We start from the raw sequence: 12,408 nt of genomic DNA on the forward strand, positions 1-12,408 counted from the left end.
GGGATACCTGGGTTCAATTCCTGGGTTGGGAAGATCCCCTGGAAGTAGGCATGGCAACCCACTCCAGTATTCTTGCCTGGAGAATACCTATGGACAGAAAGCCATGGGGTCACAAAGAATCGCACACAACTGAGCAACTAAGCATCTATAGCTTAGATAAAAGATACCTTACTACAGATTTTGACAGTGACTACATTGGACCAGAAGGTACTAGTAAGTGATGAGACTTCACTATCTAGCTGTTTGGTCACCCACTCTGCAGTGTTCCCTAGCACTTTGAATGGAAGACCCTAAGCCCACTCTCTTTCACAGAGGAGACAAAATTGCCATTTTGGGCAGTGAACCAAGTCATTAGGATAGGAGATTACCTTATTCTTCTACACTGTAGCATTCTTTGTACTAAAACAATATAAGGAAAAACAACTGAAGAGAGGGAAAATATCTGTATTGGGTTAATATGCTCCAAAGGAGAATTATTTACTGAAAGAACATAATGTTAGTCCATAAGATCTGCTATACAATAAACAAAACTCATATTTTTCACAAAAGTGTGTTTATTCACTTCATAAATTAATAAGTATTTAAAGGTAAGTAATGGTGGTGGGGGGAATTCCTTAATCTCAATAGATAATACAGGGAGGGAGGTTCTTTCTCACTCATAGACCCACAAAAAGGTGATTTGTGATGTGTTTTGTTCAATTCCTTCTGCATGAATATTATCTCTGTAAAATGAATCTTCGCTAAGACATGTATTGCCCTTTTATGCTGACTGCACACGTGCATATGCATAAAATGCCACATCTCCAATTAGGATGTGTATATTCAGGAAGAATGACATATCAGGGCTGTCAGACTAAAAGGCCCACAGCTTGGGAGAATTTTCCAATCATTCATGGGCCTGCCAAGATTATGGGACTATCCTTTCTTATCTCTGATTCCATCTCCTCTCTCTCAAGTTAGATGTTGTATTTTTCAGATGCTTTAGAAATAACGTGACTTGCTGATCTCTTACTAAAATTTCAGTAATGCTTTGTTTGATCCCAGTAAGGTGCACTCCCTGTTGTTTCCAATATGGATTAGTTTCCAACAATTGGCTTTACCTCTTCATGTAAAAAATGTGCTGTTAACAGGCTACTGAACAAGATTGCTTTCTGTGGAGGGAACTCCAGGGGGAAATTTGTATTGAAGGCGAGCACTGGATGGTGTCTACTTGGAAAATCTTAAACATTTTGCAAGTGAAAATGTCACAACATCACTGTGACATATTAGTGATACATGGTTTTAGCAGAATGACACCTAACAGGATAATAATGTGAGAGTTTCGGAAAGACATTGTAAATTTTCGAAATATAAAAGGTGGTGTTTGGGAATACATGGTATTTTCTGAAAATACCAAATCCTCATGTTAGTAACAATGAAGGAAAAGTTAATAGGATAAATGGAGAGATGTTAGTATCGAATTTGAATGTCAGTAGAAACACAACTTGTTTGAGTAGACTGCTTTCAGAAAGTTATGAAAATATTCAAAAGCATGACTCAGATTTCCTCTAGGTTCAACTTACTGGTACTGTATTAAATTATAAGGTCTAAGGTCTAAGGTAAGAGACCTGGTGTGTTGGTTCTGTAAGCTACATGGCTGAGGGAGAAATTACATGCTGTTTTTTGAAAGCCTGGATGATTCAAGCACCACAGATATAGACACCTCCAAATTCGTCTGAAAGTATCATTCACATTTTATTACCCCGAGAGAATTAGGTAAGATCGCAGAGCTGGAAGAGACACAGTAGATGATCTTGTCCATTTTTCCTGCTATTTGAGGAATAATTACCATATTTTTTTTTTCAGGCTGAACAATCAATAATGCCATTCTAATACTTTCCATTTGGTTCTCTACAATATTGGCTTTAATGTCCTCATCTTGCTGTTAAAATTTCCTTTTCTCTAGTTTTCTAATCGGCCCTAGTTGATCTTTATAAAAGGAAAGAGGCAATAACTAGCTAATTGACAAAACACATTTGCTCTCCTTCAAAGCATATTATAGAGAGCAGCTCAGCCCTGAACCACTTAGTCCTTCTGATGATTTCAGGGGAGGAGGAATTTTTATTAATCACAGGGGGAAAACCTAGGAATATGGACAAGAGGATATTTTCTCCAGGCATATTTATTCCACATAAACATAGGCTGATATTTTTTGCATGTGTGTGCATGCTCAGGCATGTCTGATGCTTTGCAACCACATGGACTATAGCCCATCAGGCTCCTCTATCCCTGGTATTTTCCAGGCAAGAATACTGGAGTGGGTTGTCATGCCTTCCTCCAGGGAATCTTCCACTTAAGACTGCCTATTTTGTGTATCTGGTAAGTTTTGACAATATCATTTTAATACCACAAGAGCATTTAAAGGCATTAGTTGTTTTTTTTTTTTTTTTTTAATCTATTTATGGCTATATCTGCTCTTGGTTGTGCCACTCAGGATTTTCAATATGGCATGCAGTTTCAGTAGTCCCACAGCAGGTGGGATGTTAGTTCCCTCATCAGAGATCGAACCTGCGTCCCCTGCATTGGAAGGTGAATTCTTAACCACTGGACCACCAGGGAAGTCCCAAGGCATTAGTATTATTAAAAGCTTAGTGAAGCACGATTTGTTAACCCAGACATAGTATGTTTAGTTTTGTTTGTTGTATAATTGATTCTTGCTTTGTAAATATGCAGGCTTTCTTGCTGGATTGACAGAGTACAGAAAAGATTAAATGACCTCTCAGAAATAACAGCTCAATTCAAATCAGAAACCCAGATTACAACACTTTGCTCTAAGCTCCAGGCTATGTAGCATCCTAAATTCTTAAAAAATGGTATTTTGTGCATTAAGTGAGAGAGAGCACAATTTACCCTTGCTGTTACTTAATGCCTTTGCTTTTTTGTTTCTTATAGAAGGATGTGCAGTCACAGATTGAAGTTGGCCTTAAAAAGTTTTTTTTTAAATGCAGCATTATATCCTAAAATAAAATGTAGTGCCTATAATCAAGATGCATATAGATTTTAAAATTCTCACACTAAGATGAAGAAACTACTTTCACAAAATCAACTGAGAAAATTCCAATGGTTCCATGTCCCCAGAAATAATACCAAAGGATGTTACTTCTAAGCCATTTTGAATAAATAATCAGCACTACTTGGGCTTTATAAAAGAAACAGTTAAAAACTGATTATTGTCCTCAAGGAACTTACAATCACCAGTACAAGTCTAGATATGATTAAACTCTTAAGTTCTGTTTAAGAGATAAAAGGTCAATCCTGGCCATTGGAATAACTGGGAATGTTTACTTAAAGTTCACATTTAACCTCCATCTCAGTGGTTGGATACATAGATAGAGAGATAGAAGAGAGTTGTTCTAGGTGGGAGATGGGAAAGTAAATGTGGGGTGCTTCTGAGACAGTAAAGTGTATTTATGAAAGAGTGACTAAAATGAAGCTTACATGCTCATCTGGTCATCAATTTAGCAAATATTTATGGAGATCCTACTATTCTAGATACTTGGGATATATTTAGCAGTGAAAAGTGAAAATGAAAGTCACTTGGTGGTGTCCAGCTATTTGTGACCCCATGGACAGTCCATGGGATTCTCCAGGCCAGAATACTGGAGTGGGTAGCCTTTCCCTTCTTCAGGGGATCTTCCCAACCCAGGGATTGAATTCAGGTCTCCTACATTGCAAGTGGATTCTTTACCAGCTGAGCCACAAGGGAAGCCCAAGAATACTGGAGTGGGTAGCCTATCCCTTCTCCAGCGGATCTTCCTGACCCAGGAATCAAACCAGGGTCTCCTGCATTGCAAGTGGATTCTTTACCAACTGAGCTATCAGGGAAGCCCTAGTTAGTAGTAAGAAACAAACAAACAAACAAAAAAAAAAAAAAAGGGAAGATAAACTTCTGTATCACTTACAGTCTCAGCAGGAAACACACAGAGCTTATTTGAACAGGGTGAGAGGGAAGAGTACAATCTAAAGACTCTTGTCAAAGATGTGAGCAGGTTTTAAGGTAATTAGCAAAGGATAATGCAATACCCCCAGGCTAATAGATGGGGAAGCAATGGAAACAGTGACAGACTTTATTTTTATGTGCTCCAAATTCACTGCCTACGGTGACTGCAGCCATGAAACTAAGACACTTGCTCCTTGGAAGAAAGTTATGACCAACCTAGACAGCATGTTAAAAAGCAGAGACATTACTATGTCAACAAAGGTCCATCTAGTCAAAGCTATGGTTTTACCAGTAGCCAGGTATGGCTGTGAGAGTTGGACTGTGAAGAAAGCTGAGCGCCGAAGAACTGATGCTTTTGAACTGTGGTGTTGGAGAAGACTTCTGAGAGTCCCTTGGACTGCAAGGAGATCCAACCAGTCCATCATAAAGGAGATCAGTCCTGGGTGTTCACTGGAAGGACTGATGTTGAAGCTGAAGCTCCAATACTTTAGCCACCTGATGCAAAGAGCTGACTCATTTGAAAAGACCCTAATGCTGGGAAAGATTGAAGGCAGGCTGAGAAGGGGACGACAGAGGATGAAATGGTTGAATGGCATCACCGACTGAATGGACATGAGTTTGAGTAAATTCCAGGAGTTGGTGATGGACAGGGAGGCCTGGTGTGCTGCAGTCCATGGGGTTGCAAAGAGTCGGACACGACTGAGCTGAATAGTCATGGGAAGCAGTTAATATCTCAAGGTTTGAAGGAAGCATGGAAGGGAGCAGTTATCAGAACCTGGGAAAAGACTCAGGAAAGGGGCTGCCTGACAAGAGGTTTGGCTTTCAATAAAGGGTCATTATCAGCCTGCAGTGCCAGCTGGGAGTGACTCTGGTGAATAAATACCCCATCTCCTGATCTCAAGTTCATCCAACTCACTCCTATCAGCTGACTCCAACTAGAAGGCAAAGGAGGCCCCCAGTGCAGTCAGAGCAGGGCCATGCAGGGCTACAGAGTACGGCAAAGAGGAGCAGAGAGAGATCTGAAGAGGCAAAAAGGTTCAGCATAGTCTCTCCTTCAGTCAGGGTCTACCAGAGAAACAGAACCAGTAGGATACACACACCCACCCCCAGAAATTTATATAAATATGTATAATTTATATGTCATATAAAAATACATTTATATTTAATTTAAATATATAAATATCTATAATATATTTAAAATATAAATACATGTAGCATATACATGGAGAAGGCAATGGCACCCCACTCCAGTACTCTTGCCTGGAAACTCCCATGGACGGAGGAGCCTGGTAGGCTGTGGTCCATGGGGTCGCGAAGAGTCGGACATGACTGAGCGACTTCACTTTCACTTTTCACTTTAATGCATTGGAGAAGGCAATGGCAACCCACTCCAGAGTTCTTCCCTGGAGAATCCCAGGGACGGGGGAGCCTGGTGGGCTGTCGTCTATGGGGTCACAGAGTCAGACATGATTGAAGTGACTTAGCAGTAGCAGCAGCAGCATATACATATGTGTTAAAATACATATTTATATTGAGATCTGTCTCAAGACATTGGTTTTGCAAAACCAAGGGACTGCGAAGTCCAAAATCTACAAAGCAGGCTCAAAACTCTCCAAGAGAAGCTAAAGTCCATAAGTAGAATTTCTTCCATATTTAAGCCTCAGTAGCTCACTTAAGGATCATCAACTGTTTGGGCCAGGCCCACCTGGATTATAGAGGAGGCTGGTCTCCTTCCTTAAAGTCAGCTAACCATCGTAATCGTAATACCTTCATAGCCACACATTGATTCATGTTTAATTGAATAACTAGGTACTACAGCCTAGCCAAGTTGACCCAAAAACCCAACTCCCACAGTCTCTATTCTATTGTAGTAAAGCAAGACAGAAAACAAAATTTGATACCTTCTAGGTGATGATAACTGCTAAGAAAAAGAATAAAGCAGACTATACAGATAAGGTGTGATGGGAGGTACTATGTTTTAGATAGGGTTTTCCAGTGCTCTTGCCTGGAGAATCCCAGGGACAGGGGAGCCTGGTGGGCTGCCGTCTATGGGGTTGCACAGAGTCGGACACGACTGAAGTGACTTAGCAGTAGTTCCTAGAAATAACTGGTCTCTGTGCTGACCAGTTAAGCAACTGGTCTCTGTGCTGAGGCCTAAATCAAGTCAGGAAGTGAGTCCTATGGATATCAGGGGATATTATTCCAGGAAGAGCTCCAGATAAGTGTTCAAGCTTGACCTGTTCAAGGGTTAGTAAGAAAGGGAGTTTTGGAGCTGAGGTAACAAAAAAAAAAGAGTAGGAGAAGATGAGATTATACAGTAGCCTGGGGTCAGACTGGGAAGAGCCTTTTAAGCAAGATAAGAATTTTGGGTTATATTTTGAGTGAAACAATGCAGCTACATCATTTGGCGCTATAAAATAATATAACATGATTCTGACTGTTTTGGATTGTTTTTTGTTGTTGTTGTTTTGTTATTTTTTAAGAACTGCTGTGGTCTTTAGGTGGAGAAAAGACGACAGGCATCAGGGCATGGGAAAGAGGAAATAGATGGGTGCTGATGCTGTGGCCTCCGTCCAGATGGACTAAGAGTTGTGGCCGTGGAGACTGTAATATAATTTGAAGATCGCATCAACATGATTTGCTTTGTAGATGTGACACAAACAAGGAGGAGAGGTGTCAGGAGGCCATGATGTTTGGCTTGAGCAACTGAATAAATGAAATTATTCTGAGATGTACAAATAAGTGATTTATTCAGATAAGATGGAAAAGACTAGGAAGGGACACGTTTGGGAGTGGGAGGATGAGGATTCTGGTGCGGTGGTTTGGAAATGACAGACTGGTTGTCTACTGATCATCCAGTTGGACATGGCGAGTAGGCTGTTAGAGCCTGTGGTGCAGCCAAGAGGTTAGGGCTATACATGTCAACCTGGTAGTTACCAACATAAAGATTCGGGAAGAATAGGAAAGAACTATCAACAGTTGTAAAACAGGGAGCTTATGATAAAGGATTAGTGAGTGTTAACAGAGAAAGGAAAGCATAGACTCTGGTGATTCCTACATTAGCAGCAGGAACATCTGCCTTATTTACTACTCTGCAAGCACCTTCAGAGAAGAAACTATGCCTTAATCATTTTGGAAGCTTAACACACAGTTAAGGTCCGTCTAGTCAAGGCTATGGTTTTTCCAGTAGTCATATATGGATGTGAGAGTTGGACTATAAAGAAAGCTGAGCACCAAAGAATTGATGCTTTTGAACTATGGTGTTGGAGAAGACTCTTGAGAGTCCCTTGGACTGCAAGGAGATCAACCAGTCCATCCTAAAGGAGATCAGTCCTGGGTGTTCATTGGAAGGACTGATGTTGAAGCTGAGGCTCCAATACTTTGGCCACCTGATTCGAAGAGCTGACTCATTTGAAAAGACCCTGATGCTGGGAAAGATTGAGGGCAGGAGAAGAAGGGGACGATAGAGGATAAGATGGTTGGATGGCATCACCTACTCAGTGGGCATGGGTTTGGGTAAACTCCGAGAGTTGGTGATGGACAGGGAGGCCTGGCGTGTTGTGGTTCATGGTGTCGCAAAAAGTCAGACAGGACAGAGAGACTGAACTGAAGTAGCCAACACTGGATGGCTTCTTGGTAACTACAGATTGAATGAATACAGAATGAGTTAAGGGATTGAAGGCCACCAAGTGTCAGGAGCAGAGGCCTGGCATGAGCCAGTCCTTCCTGTTGCCCCCAGGAAACTATGCAGAACAACAGTCTTCACCACAGATTGCTTGGCAGTTGCTCAGCTGACATAAGTGTGGAGTGGAAGAGGCAAGGTCCTTGAAGGTGGACAGGCTTGAATTGCAGCCCCAGCTCTGTTACTTGTTTGCCATGAGACCCTGGCAATGTATTTAGCGTTCAGAAATTGTGGTCTCAATAAAATGTATGAGCATTAGAGCACAGAGCTTGGCATATAAAAAGCGTTGAGTAAAAATTAATCTTCAGGAGCTCATTAAAAATACCTGGAACTTCATCACTTGTGAATTTTGAATAACATGTTATTTCATGGGCTACGGAGCCCATGAAACTAGTCACAGCTCTAAATCATGCAGATTTCGCTTTGTTATTTAAGCAAGTCAGAACTCATTTAAATCTGCTCATCTAATTAATATCATTCCAGTGATTCTCAAAGTTCTCATTACTTTTTCCTCAGTGGAGGCCCCATTTTGCATATTCAAATAACATTTATTGAGAGCTGACTATATGCTATATAGTGCTCAAAGCATGGATACAATGGGACTCAAGTCCCATCTCAGATTCAACTTGTCAGTAGCTGCACCTCCAGTTTATAAATTATATTTTTCAGTGGTTACAATACAGCAAATAATTTGCTGGTTAATTTTAGGAAATGACTTTCTACTTCCTTCACCTTTATATAATAGAGAACAACTATTCTCATATCACAGAGTTTTAAAAATGTACGCCCTTGAGGAAGAGAAAATAAAGTTACATATGGCTATACTTTATACAATAGGTAAAAACAGAAAGATGCAACAGTTGCCCTCAAGGAGCCAACAGTCTTGTAGAAAGGATAGGACAGGAATAAACTCCATGAGATAGCATGTGATACACGTGAGAATTAAGATGCATAAACTAGGCATTGGGTAAATGAATGAACAAAAGAGAAAACAAAGTAAATGTTATAACTTACAGGTGCATATGATTCATTTCAGCTGAAGTCATCCTGGACTGCCCTATGCAGCAATCCCCAAGCTTTCTGGCACCAGGGACTGGTTTCATGGAAGACATTTTTCCACAGACCAGGGTAAAGGGGATTGTTCAGGGATGATTCAAGTGCATTAGCATTTATTGCGGTCTTTGTTTCTAACCCAATACTGTGGCTGATCTGACAGGAGGTACCCATCTGACAGCCCAGAGTGTGGGGACCCCTGCTTTAGAGGACGTTAAGATTTTAGCTAGGACTTCAAGCAAAATTAAACTTTTATAACTTATGATTGAGAAACATTTTAAACAATGAAACTGGAAGCCATAGTTAATACTCTACCCTGGCTAGTATACAGGGAATAAGTCAGGAAATGGGCGGAGATATCACAGGCCAAGGTAAAAGTCTGGATTGTATTTAATAGGTAACTTTAAATAAGTATCGATTCAATATTTGCTTTGAAATTAATTGAAAATTCAACTCAAGCTTAAAAAACACGAAGGAAATTAACAACGTCCCTACCTGGAGGTCAGGCGATTCTGGTTATGGTTAACTCCATGATTCTATCTTGGATCCCTACTATCCTTCCTGGCTCTACCCTCCTGTCTGCTCCGGCTGTATCCTCCGGCTGGCTGTTAAACCACTACCACTGTTCTGACTTCACATCCACTCACGACAGCGTCCAGGGAAAAGGCAATGGTCTTTTCAGTACGTGACGCTCTTTTAGGAGTAGCGGTTCCAAGTCGTTCCAGAGCAGTTCCAAGGAGTTCCAAGTCGCGTCCAGAGAACTCGCACTCACATCTTATTTGCCAGGTTAATTCACCTGCTTTCTGCAGAATTAATTCCACCCCCTCCAACCCCCCCGTCATCAGATCCAAGGCCCTTATTGGCTCAGACCTAGAACCCTGACCAATCCCTAGCGAGAACGAGATTACTGTGCTGAAGTTAGACACCTGGGGCTGCCCGTAGAGTCCAGGTCCGTCACCCAACCGCTCAGCGGCCACACCTGGGTCGGGATGTTGGTGGGCATGGGGGAGGGTGGGGCTGGGAGGGAAATAGATATAGAGGAGACCTCATTATTCATCTACTACAGGGAATTATTGAGCTGCTTTATACACAGGAGTCACGTATGCAGATAATTCTACTGAATATTCATTTGATGATGATTCTAAAGATTAACAGAAAAATAAACTAAAAACTCTCTACTCATTAATATATCGCCAGGGACTTCCCTGATGGTCCAGTGGTTCAGACTCTGAGCTCCCAATGCAGGGGGCACTGCTTCAGTCCCTGGTCAGGATAACATGTGCCACAAGAAATGGGCAAAAAGAGAAAAGAACTTTACCTGCATAAATATATCTCCAAAATAACCCTTTAGGTGAATACCTATGTTATCTAAATATTGCTAATAAATACGTAATTTTAAAAAATAAAACCTTATGAGAAAAACAGTTAAACTAAAAAAATGAATACATAGTATAAAATACGAATGTTCTATTTACAGGAAAAAGCATACTCCACCTTACTTATAAGTCTGTGAATGAAAACGTGCAAAAATTTAAGGTTTTCCCTCTAAATTAGATTAAAAAAATAATACCTATTGCTACTAAGGATCTGTGGTGGTTGAAGATTAAAATACTGTGATCCTTCTAGAAAGCAGTTTAGTAATATGTTTTAGGATCTTTATCGATATAATTACACCTACAGGTGTGTGTCTTAAGGAATAATTAAGAATGCAATTAGAGTTCATGCATAAGGACTCCCAGAGCAGTGTTCTGTATAATAGCTAAAACCTGAAATGACCATTAACAGCCCCAAACAGGGAAAGGCTGAATAAGGAGTAGTTCACACAAAGGAAAACTATGCAGCTTGAAAACTAATTTTGACGATAGAGGAAAATGTTGAATAATAATATTTTTTAAAGCCCTGGGATCTCAACTATATACTTTTTAAGTTAAGCGGTGTTTTGAAGGGGAGAGAGATTTTAAAGCATGATGCTTTAAAAAGTCTCACTACATTCTAACTTAGACTAAGTGCCTGCCAGGAGAAATGACAATAGCCTTTCACCTTGCTGAGCATCATGAGTGATTTTTTAATACAATCGCAATAGTAACTTTTCTACAGCCTTTCCTTTAACTTTTCAAAATGCACTCTTACAAAGCAAGCAAAGACCTCTTTTGGATTATAAAACAGCAATATTATTAACACAAAAGTATTGAGTCTCCCATGAGCCTGGCATTATTCTCAGTGTGGAATATTTAAGTATTAACAAATTTATTGTTTGCTTATTTGATGTCAGGCTTACTGTCCTTGAATCATGAAAGTGGTTATTTAAAACACTCTACAATGCTGATTGTTGGACCAGAGTGATGGCTACAGGAGAACTGATTACATTATTCCAATTTGGGGTATATTTTTAAATTTTCATGATAAAAATTGTAAAACCAAATAATTCATGTGGAACCAGTGAAAGCATGTGTAGTCCACAATGTTTAGTTTTCTAAAACTAAAATTCTAAACCTTTCTTAATTATTATATGTACACTTTCCAACTAACAGCGTTTGAAAATATAATCTTTTATTTAAATGTAGAGAAATAATATGCTTGCATAAACATAAACTGTGTTCAAGCCACAGATGCTATTTTAGTCATATGCGTGTATCAACCTTTGTATTAGAAGGAGCCTTTTTTTGACACTGGAAAATAATTTATATAAAAAAGTTGTATTTGGTACTTTCTAGTGGTCCAGTGGTTAAGACTTTGCCTTCTGATGCAGGGGGTGTTGGATCCCTGGTCAGGAAGCTAGGATTCCACATGCCTTGCAACCAAAAAATGAAAGAAATAAGAATAAATAAAACAGAAGCAATATTGTAACAAATTCATTAAAGACTTTTAAAATGGCCTACATAAAAAAAATTTTTTTTAAGAAAGAAAAGTTGTTTCATATTAAAGGATTCATCTTTAATCACCTGACATTTTAGGATCAAAATCCTTTCTTGATAAGCAAACTCATTCTATTAGGTCTTGCCTTGTATGCTTTTATTATTAAATTTATCTGCAATGTGACAAGCTATTTGATTTTCCACAGTTAATACACCTTCAGATCAGATCAGATCAGTCGCTCAGTTGTGTCCCACTCTTTGCAACCCCATGAAATGCAGCACGCTAGGCCTCCCTGTCCAGCACCAACTCCCGGAGTTCACTCAGACTCACGTCCATCGAGCCAGTGATGCCATCCAGCCATCTCATCCTCTGTCGTCCCCTTCTCCTCCTGCCCCCAATCCCTCCCAGCATCAGAGTCTTTTCCAATGACTCAACTCTTCGCATGAGGTGGCCAAAGTACTGGAGTTTCAGCTTTAGCATCATTACCATAAAATAATACAATAGAGTTATGTAAACCTTAGAAGTGATCTAAACTATGAAATAACTGAGGATAAGAGCCAATGACTTCTCATCATTGCATTCCTAATTATGGGCTTTTAATTAAAATATGTCACATTGACTGGATTTAGTCTACCTTCCACACAGGGAAGGGCTCTTTCCCATCATACTCTTAACTGATGGTTCTATTAGCCTTGATACAAACCCTCCAGTGATAAGGAATATTAAATACACCTGATATCTACAGCAAAGTACCTGAAGCTGGTGGGTTTTTTATTTTGCTTTTTTTCCCACTACACCAGGTCTTCCTTGCAGCATTCGAGATCTCCTATTTTCCTTG

Source organism: Bos indicus, chromosome 12, assembly GCF_029378745.1.
Source record: "Bos indicus isolate NIAB-ARS_2022 breed Sahiwal x Tharparkar chromosome 12, NIAB-ARS_B.indTharparkar_mat_pri_1.0, whole genome shotgun sequence".
Taxonomy (NCBI): domain Eukaryota; kingdom Metazoa; phylum Chordata; class Mammalia; order Artiodactyla; family Bovidae; genus Bos; species Bos indicus.